The sequence below is a fragment of the Bidens hawaiensis genome, unplaced genomic scaffold (genome assembly GCF_021521415.1).
Source record: "Bidens hawaiensis isolate Kalapana, Puna unplaced genomic scaffold, B.hawaiensis_p1.1 tig00034570_1, whole genome shotgun sequence".
NCBI classification, from domain to species: Eukaryota; Viridiplantae; Streptophyta; class Magnoliopsida; order Asterales; family Asteraceae; genus Bidens; species Bidens hawaiensis.
The window spans coordinates 36,619-47,980 of NW_027495966.1; the positions used below are offsets into that span (position 1 = coordinate 36,619).

Consider the following 11,362-nt stretch of genomic DNA (forward strand, 5'->3'; position numbering starts at 1 on the left):
GGCGAGCGTAACAGGATCCAGGTGAGTTTCTAGCCCCATTTCCTTGTTATGTTTTCGGGGCTGTGTGCATACTCGATGTGAAGTGTGAATCCACTTACTTTAAGTGGTAAGTGTATGCTATAGATGTTATATGAGGTATATATTTATAATGCTTGTCGGTACGTGAACGATCTTCGGATATTGCACGTATCGCCAAGGATAGCGATTGCCAAGTGGTTGATAGTGTGTATGAATGATGTGATGTGACTTGTTCACTACGTAAATACTAAACTAATATGAGTGTGACCGAGGCAGGTTGAGGTAGAGTGTGTTAGAGGTAGCAGGAGTCTAGTAAGGGTGTTAGTGGCATAGCGTGAGTGCGTGATAGGGAAAGCCTATACGTGCCTTCGTTATTAAGTGGCATAGCGTGAGTGCGTGATAGGGAAAGCCTATACGTGCCTTCGTTATTAAGTGGCATAGCGTGAGTGCGTGATAGGGAAAGCCTATACGTGCCTTCGCTATTAAGTGGCATAGCGTGAGTGCGTGATAGGGAAAGCCTATACGTGCCTTCGTTATTAAGTGGCATAGCGTGAGTGCGTGATAGGGAAAGCCTATACGTGCCGTTGTAATTAAGTGGCTAAGCTGTAGGGGTAATTAAGTGGTTAAACAGTGGCATGTTAGACAGTGGACTATGTGTCTTCGGATACGTATATATATATTGTATGAAGTGGTTGTATGATAAGTTGCTTGATTAACTAGAACTCACTCAGCGTAGCTGACTTTTAGTATGCACGCAGGTGAGCTGATTATAGAGTTAGCATGAGGATGACACACGGCATGGATTGAACGGCTGGCATCTGAAGAAAGAAGTAAAGATGTTTTAAATATAAAGTTTTGTGTTATGGTATCAAAGAAAAGATTGAATGATTTGTAACAAATGATTGATGTTTTATATTCCGCGAAAAGTTTTAATAAACTCTGATTTGAAGAACTGTGTTTATGAGTAAATCCGACGCGAAAGTAGGGCTTCCGGTAACGGGGCCTTACAGAACAACACCATTCAAACTTGTTTATGGGAAGGCATGTCATCTACCCGTAGAACTAGCACACAAAGCGTGGGCTCTGAGAGCAGTGAATTTTGATCTAATGTCCGCCAGTAAAAACCGAGAAGATCAAATTCACGAGCTCAAAGAACTAAGAGCACTGGCATATGAAAATTCCTGGTCTTACAAAGAAAAGACTAAATGTTTACACGGCACCCATTTAAAAGGAAACAAAAAATTTCAAGTTGGCGACCGTGTACTGTTATATAACACACGTTTACGTCTTTTCCCAGGAAAGTTGAAATCTCGTTGGACAGGTCCACACAAAGTTGAATCAGCTTTTGACTATGGGACAGTTGAGATTTCAAATTCTGACGGCCTCAAGTTCAAAGTTAATGGACATCGATTAAAACCATACATTGATGGACCATTCGAGACCGTCTCGAAGCTACTAATCCTCCACCATAACTGATGAACAAATTGGAAGTAGGGTCTGACCAAGACCCTGATTAAACTAGGCATTGTAAAAAAATATAATAATAATAGAAAAATAAATAAATAAATAAAATTTATAATAATAAGTTTCAATATTATTATGATGTTTGTTGGTTGTGTGCAGTTTTTTTTAGGTACACTACAGGAAAACGGAAGAAAAACAGGGGACGCTCTGTCGAAATTTCGTTGGCCCGTAGGGAAGTTCCTTTCCATTTTACCCTCCATACTTCATATGAATCTTATTGTTAATCTTTTTATGAATCTTTTCACATTGAGGACAATGTGAGATTCAAGTGTGGGGAGGGGAATTACTTGACTAATTGCTTGCTAAACTAATTATAAGATTCTCTAATAACAAAATTTTTGTAGCAAATAAAGACTGTTTTTATAAAAAAACCAAAAGAAAATCCAAGAGAATTTTTTTGCAAAGAACCAACTAGAAATCTACTATAACCAAAAAAGTGAAAAAGTAAAAAGAAGTTTTGTAATACTGAAAACAAATTTATGCAAAGTATGGCGTTTATACCCAATCCCTCCGTTACTGTGAGATAATCCTCATGCCATATAAATATTTTATCGGAAGCATTGAGTGAGTCATATGTTTCGTGTGATTTAGAACTTGTCGCAATTATTCATTTCAAGACCGCACGAAGCATTGTATAAAGAAGAAGTTAATGTTATCACAATTCCATCAAACCATTCGCCAAATTACAAAACCCGAAAACCTCAAACCTAAATCCTACCACTTCATCTATCTCACCGGTAAAATACAACACTGGTCTTTTACCGGCAGACCCTAAAAAACTGGAAATGCATTATTTCGATTTCAATTTCCTTTGCTGCATACACTACACAAAACCTAGGTTGCCTCCAGAACTTAGGGAGATAATCTTTCTCTTTAGCAATGAGGTGAGGAAAAAGGGACGCCAAGACGAACAAAGGCCACCATTTTGTGAAATTTCCAAAAATGCAATGATGAGAAGAGCGAAAAGATATGAACGATGCTTAGGTTGTGGAAACTGGTCTCATGTAGGAAGATGTAGAAAAAGTCAAACTCAGTCTCAGCATGAATATACCAAACTAATGAGGGTGGGGGCTATTAGGCTCAAAGCCGAACGATCCATTAGAGTTGGGAGTTATGTTCAGAACAGGATTGAGGAAGAACTGATCCACATCCTCGACAAAACTGGTCTTGATGATCTGACCTTAAAAGAGTCACTAGATATATAAAAAAATCGGGAGAAAAGAGCTAACCGTTGAAGACACCTTAAGACTCTCGATAATCAGCAGAAGTTGTATTTGTCGTGCTCAACCTCATTAACCGAAACCCTGGACCACCAATACCAAAATCCCTTCTTACCCAAAACCAACCATTATTACCTTCTAATTTATGCAACCCTTCAAAAAGGTGGAGATTTGAACTTGTACAAGCTTATTTATCACAGGTCACATTTTGGCTAAGGAGTGTTCACATACATACATCATAGGTATGAACAGATATAAAACCGAGAGTGAGTGAACATTGTGAGAACGTGACGTTTTACATAAATAGAAACTCATAAAAACAAAACCTTTTTTTATATCACTATATATATTCCTATGATTTAAGGATGGTTATTTTGTTCCCATTTTCTTGGAATCCTTTTGGGGATTTACTATGGTCCTAGTTTCCTATTTTTAGAGAATATTTATAGGTGAATTGCTTGAGGACAAGCAATGTTCAAGTGTGGGGATGTTTGATGTATATAAAAATATACATCTTTTCGGCATCAAATAATCTCTAAAAACTGCAATTTCTATCAAATAACATAGCATAAAAGACTACTTATCATAATAAAATGTCATTTTAGGTGAAACCAAGCCCCAAACGAAGAAACAAACAAAAAGACGAAGAAAAATACAAGAAAACACAAGAAAAACAAAGAAACACGCCCCCATGCTTCTGAACACCATAAAAGACAAAAAAAATTAGCACATGTCAATAAAAAGCATGGGGCCGTGCCTCTCAACCACGGGGCCGTGGCCACCTCTCAGAAAAGATAAAAAGAATTAGCATATGTCATAAAAAGACACAGGGCCGTGTCTCAGGAAGCTCGGGGCCGTGGTCACCTCTCAGAAACGAAAAAAAGAATTAGCACATGTCACTAAAAAGCACGGGGCCGTGCCTCAGGGAACACGGGGTCGTGGTGAGTCATCATGTACGATCTGACAACATGCAACTAGGACACGTAGACATGAGGTCGTGCTTAATAAAGCACGGGCCGTGCTTTTCTCTCCAGACAGCCTATAAATAGTGGCTCTTGTGCCATTTGATGAGTGTGCCTTGAAAAGAATTCTATCCGGTTCTCTCTTATAAAAACACACACTAACACTCACATAGAAGATTTAGTGGAGAGTTTGAAGGCTTGGAGGTCATCGCCATCAACCATCATCATCACCATCATTAAGAAGGAAGATTCATCTACATTTGGTTAGATCATTCCAAGTTTAATCATGTATTTGTTATCATCATTCATCTTAATGTTTATCATCATGCTCATTATGAGCTAAACTTATTTTACCATCTAAAATCTATGAAGAAGCTTTGTTTTACTTGATAATTATACAAAACATGTGGTGTAGTCTAGTAAAGTACATGGTTATATTACAATTTTTTTTTGATGGGAAATGTTTCACCATCTTAAATCACTAATTCAAAGTTGGTGGTTGTCAATTTTATTGGCAATCGTTCATGATCGATTCATGTTCTTGAAAGATAGAAATACCTTGATACATTATCGAAACAGGGATCCTTATATTGTACTTAGAAATGATGAGATATAAGTTATGATGTATTTCTCTAAGTCTTGGTAATCCAAAAATGGCTTTGCTTAGGATATCATGCTAGTTAAAGAAATCATATGTTAATGGAATATGTAATTATAACCTACATAAATCAACCAAGGGGAGGTTGTGTGAGTTAACTACAACCACCCGAAGTTGTTGGAATTGGTATTTGAGAAATCGAAGTCAATCCTAATCTTTCTACTTTACGAAACTACTTGCCAACTAAAATTGACATTCTTGAGGTAACATGACATTAGGAAAGGATTGACTTTAAAATGCGCATGTTGCCTCCTTAGTGCCAAAGATGCTCACTTAAGGCTTAAGGTGCTATCTATCATATATTGCTACGGCAAGTTTACCACATGTTTGAATACTAATTATCAATGATAAAATGGAGTGGATTCTTGAACATAGATGGTAACCTTCACGTAATTGAAATACTCATTTAGAATCTCTCTTCTTGTCACCGATTTTATATATATAAGTATTTATATTTTATAAAAAGTTCAAAAATTAACCCCAAAATGATTAAAACATCCGATTAAAGTAATTCAACGATTTATTATTAGAAACATTTGTGTCCACGGATCGATACTTGGTTCTTACCAATACTATTCTACATATACGATAGGTACACTTTCCTATTTTGTGTGTGTTTAGTCTTTGTGGAAATCACTTTCATAAATTTAAAACACGATCTTGTGAAAAGCAAAATCATCCATCTCTTTCTTATTAAAACGCACGCACGCATCACTTTCCCTAAAATCATCTCAGAAAAATATGGCGATTGGTCGGGGGTTGTGTCATGGGGTTTCGATGCCTATAAGAACATGTGGTGGGTTAAAAGGAAGTCCGGGGCCACTGAGTATTATAAGAAGATGAAAGATTTTGGGTCTGGATGAAGGTGGATCTTAGTGACCTGATAAACTCTTCTTTCACCAACCCGACATATGATAAACGTGGTATAGACTTCTGGAACTTTCTAAGAAGTCAAGTCGATAGAGGTTTCCCAAACATGACAACTGTAGAATCCTTTCTAAAGAAAGCAAAGGGAGTCAAGGATCAGAGGACTGGAAAAACAATGGTCAACGTCATGTGGCCAGCTACGAACAAGTCTACTCACATTCCTTTTCCTGAAGCGATTCCAGATGGCACATTGGACAACATGAGATTTGGATGTATGATAGTGTCACTGCCACAGTTGTTATTAAGCTGGCGAAAGGAAAGGGTCAGTACATATTTGTTGATCCAAGAGACTTTTTAAAGTTGGGAGAAAGGGACATCAAGACCCTCAGTACTTTCAAGATAATTGTTTATCCGATTTTTGAAACGGCTGCTAAAGAATTCACTGGTATGGTAGCCTCTATCATCAGATGCAAGTTCTAGGCAGGAGGATTGAAGGATGCTGATATAGACTACATGGATCATGATTAAATACAAAGCTACAAACCAAGGGGGGATTGTTGGGCCTAGTTTGTATGGTTTGTACTTGGTCTACATGTATTGGGCTGGGCTACGGGTTTACTATGTAAGCCGAGAACTCTTTAGAGTTCTCGGTGGGCTTTTGGTTCATATGGGCTTAGTTGTTTGGTTTCCCTATATATAGTTCATGTAATGTATAGGGTAAATGTTGTTCATTCATTGTTTTATTGGTTTTGGTCGTCTACTAGTTGCTAGACGTGCAAGTATTGTAAGTGCTTAAGCACCTGACGTATCTTAATATACGTGTGTTTTGAAGCAATACTGAGTTACTTTCTTGAGTTTACTTGTGTTCTTGAATCACCAAGTGTTGGTATTCCGCACCAATATTTTTTGTGTTGATATCATAATTGTAGTGATCCAGATTCGGGACTTACAGACGCATCAATTCTAGGAACTCCCAATCATCTTCCTAGGGTCGACTTAGAAGAAGATGTTGCTTGAAGCTTTCAAATGGCTTTTGTCTTCTTTAGTCAACCCATCAACAAAGCATTTAATATACTCCCACAACTTAATCTGATGATGTGGGCATTTTCTGAGAAGTTCTTTGAAACGTGTGAATGCCTCACGAAATAATCCACCAAGTAGTTGTTGAAAATTATGGATTTCAATCCTTGCCTCATCGGTTGTGGCTTGGGAATAATACTCGTTTAAGAACACTTATTGCATTTCTGCCCAACTCCTGATGTTGTTAACTGGTAAAGAATTGGACCAGTGTTTGATTTTATCTTTCAATGTGAAGTGAAACAACCTCAACCTGACTTCATCCTGATCATGTGTCCCATCACTAATTGAACTATAAACTACCAAGAAATCCAACATGTGGGAATATAGCTCTTCAATAGCCATGCCATGAAAAGTGGGCAACCAATTAATATAAGACAGACGAGAGTTGAATGTTCGTCTAAACCGACTATTTACACATTGAACGGAGGCTATGATGTTTCCTCCTCCTCAACCAAATCTGTTAATTTGACCCCAATTTTGTAGTCCTTTATCTTTTCTATTCTCCCTATGTAACATCCGGCTCCTCGCACCACCAATATTGTCCGCTCTGCCCACGAAGAGCTCACGGATTTGTTTTTGGTTGCCCAAAATGCGTTGGTGATGTTAAGAGGCAGGACATTACTTATGAACCAAGGATCTCTCTTGTCCACGGCCGATGTGGGATAGCCTAAGAGTGGGACAATGTTGTGTTTGCCAAGGGTGGTACAGACAACCCCCCTTTGGACTCATCGTCCTCGATGAGGCGTGTCCCAACATCCCGAACGGCACAAGAGTGGCTTTGATACCAACTGTAACATCCGGCTCCTCGCACCACCAATATTGTCCGCTCTGCCCATGAAGAACTCACGGATTTGTTTTTGGTTGCCCAAAACGCGTTGGTGATGTTAAGAAGCAGGACATTACTTATGAACCAGTGATCTCTCTTGTCCACGGCCGATGTGGGATAGCCTAAGAGTGGGACGATGTTGTGTTTGCCAAGGGTGTTACAGACAAACCCCCTTTGGACACATCGTCCTCGATGTACCACCATTTTGGTTACCACCCACATTTCTTTTCATGTTCCCTACACCCTGCTGATTAACTAGTGATTATTCTACTTCCTAACGATCTTCAAACTAATTCTCTTGGTCAAACTTGGTGTTCCACCGAAAATTCCAGTTACCCCCTTCATTACCATCTTGCCCCTGGTCTTGATCATCCTATTCCCCTTTTCATTTTTTGTATGAAGTCTGACATAGTCTTCATCATGATTCAGTTGTGTTATGTGTCGGTGGTGTTGTGTGGAGCTGATAGTTCGGGTTTGCAGTTATTTCGAACTCTAGATTGTTGAGCTGAGTGGTTCGGGTTTTGTTGTAGGTTGGTGTTAGTAGGTGCATTTGGGTTGTTTTCAGGTTTGTTATGTTGGTTTCGATTGTTTTGGTTGGGGTGAAAGATATTGTCTTCAGTTAATGGGTTTCGATTCCAGTTTTCACTTCCAGTTATGGCTGCCTTTGTTGAGCATGATTTTTTCTGGCTAATCTTTCAATCTCTATGTCAAAAACAAGTGGTGACTATCTTCCTAAATAACGAGTGTGCATACACCTGTCACCTGCACAAGTAATATACCCTGCATATAAAGGAAAAATTAAAAATAAAATTAGAATAAGAAAACTAAAACACATAAATCAAATCACACAAAAACACTAAGCGCGCGACCTCCCCGGCAACGACACCATTTTGTCTTGATGTCATGGTATAATAAAAAATAAGAGTAAATCAGTGTCCTATTCACCTTAAATGACTTAGGGTAAGTAGGGTGTTGAACCACGAGGAGTAAGTGGTTAGTGTGCAATGTAATTAATTCTTGATATTATGAAGTTTTGTTAATTATGAAGTAGCAGTTTGGAGTGCCGGTCACACTAGCAATTTTATATATTTGAAATAAACAAACACTTAACAAGTTGTAAACTATTAAATTAAAAGCGAATCACGCCCATGTGTAACATCCCAAGGTTTATTTTTCATGTAAAAATGTTTACTTTTCATGTACGGATTTTCATGAAACTTTGTAGGATGATAGATCGGATCACGTTTATTGATAAAGTAATGAACTTGTTAGTAAATGGGCAAGTTGGCTCGGTTTGGGTTAAAACAGTGAAGGTTAGAAATGTGAAAATATGAGTAAATGGTGTTGGTATGACATGAAACTTCATAGGACGGTAAAATAGGTTATAAGGAACAAAAAGTAGCAAGCTTGGTTGGAAGAAATGATTGAATCAGGAAAATGAACCCAGTCGAATCGCATTGGGAATGTGATTTGATCCATTAGAACTTGACTCGGTTCATTTGTGAGAACTCGACTCGATTCATTTGAATACTTGATTCGATTCGTTTGAATAGTCGATTCAATTCGTTTGAATACTCAATTCGATTCATTTGAATACTCGATTCGATTCGTTTGAATATTTGATTCGATTCGTTTGAATATTCGCTTCAAATCAATTGAATATCTGATTCGATTCGTTTAAATACTCGATTCTATTCGTTTAAATATTCGATTTGGTTCGTTTTGTTTGAATACTCGATTCTATTCGTTTGAATATTCGATACTATTCATTTGGCTATAGAATTCGATTCATTTGTCTATTCAATTCGATTCGTTTGGCCTTAGATCATAGTAGCTTGATGACCTAAGTAATAAAACCTAGATCGAAAGCAGTTAATTAACATCTATATCCGTTAAACAGTTAACCGTGCTCAGTTGAAGAGAGGTGTTACCATAAATTCCAAAAGAAACATGACTCAGGTGAGTTTCTAGCCCTTTTCTATGTTCTATTTTTCGGGGCTGTGTGCGTACTCCTATGTGGAAAGTTAATACACTTACTTTAATTAGTAAGTTTATGCTATATGAATGTTATAGAAATGATATATGAATGTTATAGGAATGTTGTGTATACAGAAGAGTTATGAGTATATACACTGGTATTATTAAGGAAGTGTTTGTATGGTTGTATGGTCAAGAAGGGAACATACCCTAATAATATATGCGAATGTAGGGAACAGCCCCTAATAATATATGCAAATGTAGGTAACATACCCTAATAATATCTGCCAATATAGGGAACGGACCCTAATAATATCTATGAATGTAGGGACATACCTCAATAATATCTGTGAGGTTATAGGGCGAAAGGCTCTTTAAGATGTAGAGATGATTATGTATGTATTAAGTAAGTTAATACAAGAAAGTGTCAAAGTATGAAAGAATGAAAGTACGAATGTATGTATGTGTGAAAGGAAGGTAAATAGGTTAGGTATGTATTATATATCTTTGGATACGTATTTGTAAGTATGAGAATGTAATATATGTTGCCTGATTAATTAGAACTCACTCAGCATAGCAGACTTTTAGTATGCGCGTAGGCAAATAGGTTAAAGAAGCTAGCTTGATGGAGACACATGACATTGTACTGAAGAGGTTGTCATATCGAGAAGAAATGTTTTGATGTTTTATGTTATGTGTAAGACAATATTGGAACTTCTTGTAATGAATGGTTGATGTTTTTATATTATGCGAAAGTTTTAATTCACTCGGATATTTAGAATTGTGTTTATGAGTAAATACAACAGCCAGTGTAGGGCACCGGGACAGAGGCCTTACCCCAGGGTTTAAGCTTGCGACTAAAGAGAAATCTCATGTCATTTAACAAATTTGTTATCGATAAACAAATCTGGTTAATTTAACAATCCATTCTTAGGCATCAACAAATGTAAACACATGACACTGGTAACCAAAGGTTCCTTGTTAGTATGGCACAGCCAAGGACATATGTATGCTTCATCTACCTAGACTAAACAATAAATCTTATGAAACACATGTCACAACAATTGGCATACTAATCCTTCTGATTGAAATAAACCTAAACCGACTGAATGCTAAACAATACCAAACATCAATGCTCATATATAATAAATCAATAACTAAAATCATCCAGTTCTAATACATGAGAAAATACTATTAAGTAACAATAATCTACGTCCTGGGAATGATTCGGGAGGATTAGCCGCTCATCATCTTCGTTAGATCTTCAATCATGATGAGAAAAGCTATTTGGAATGATATCTTGATGATTATAAGGTGTGGGATTCATCTAAAAGATCCTAGAGATGGCTGGAAGATTTGATAACTTAATGAAATTTGTGAAATAGAAGTTATAGGCTAAAACCGAATTTAATCGTCTTTTGGTGTGGTCACGTAGCGTGACGGGTCCTTAATGTGTCCATCGCGTAGCGTGATGGAAAAAAGTCAACATTTCCATTTTCTTGTCTTTCGCTTATTGTGATGGACCCTTTTCCACCTTGTCGTGTTGCGCGATGGGCTTCTTAAACAATATGTTTTGTTTTCTACTCTGTTTGGGTGCCAATCATCATAGCCTTCATCATATGCTTGTACAAGGCCGAAATAACGTCCTGTAACCTGTACACAATAAACACGACTGAAGTACCATTGTTCGTACAATAAACGAAGTAAAACTATATAATTAACGCACTAATACACAAATTTAATGCCCGACCATCATCAACTCAATCGAAGCCATACTCCAAATTTCTGCCATACGACAACACATACGCTACAATATGCTGATTTTGGCATATTTTATGCCAAACTCATATTTGCCCGTATTTTTGTCTTTCTCCATTGTGTCACACTCCCATTCCTTCGGTTCCCATTCAAAAGCTTCCATAACGCATATTTAAGGTCCTGATTAACTCCTTTAAACACCGAACACCTGCAATTATAAAATATCTCCAAGTAATTGTGTCCACTATATATAAACAAATAAATACATAACATTCAACATTAAAAGGGCAATTATTTTACCATTAATTAGGTTGGTTGTCGGCTAGATAAATTCAAACTAATCAGATTCATCGTTGTAATAGTGGTACCACAGATGCGGTAGTGAACGGTACAAATATCCTTGTCGCGGGTGCCATGTGGGGCAAGTAGCCATGTTGCTAGGAAATGCAAAGAGGGCTTATGGTGTGAGGGG

General features: G+C 37.4%; 1 non-coding gene across 1 annotated transcript; it reads left to right on the forward strand.

Moving 5' to 3' along the window:
• The first annotated feature begins 6,335 nt into the window (after positions 1-6,335).
• On the forward strand, positions 6,336-6,442 carry LOC143586228 (small nucleolar RNA R71). Its single transcript, XR_013144674.1, has one exon. It is a non-coding gene; the product is annotated as a small nucleolar RNA R71 (small nucleolar RNA).
• The last annotated feature ends 4,920 nt before the right edge of the window (positions 6,443-11,362 follow it).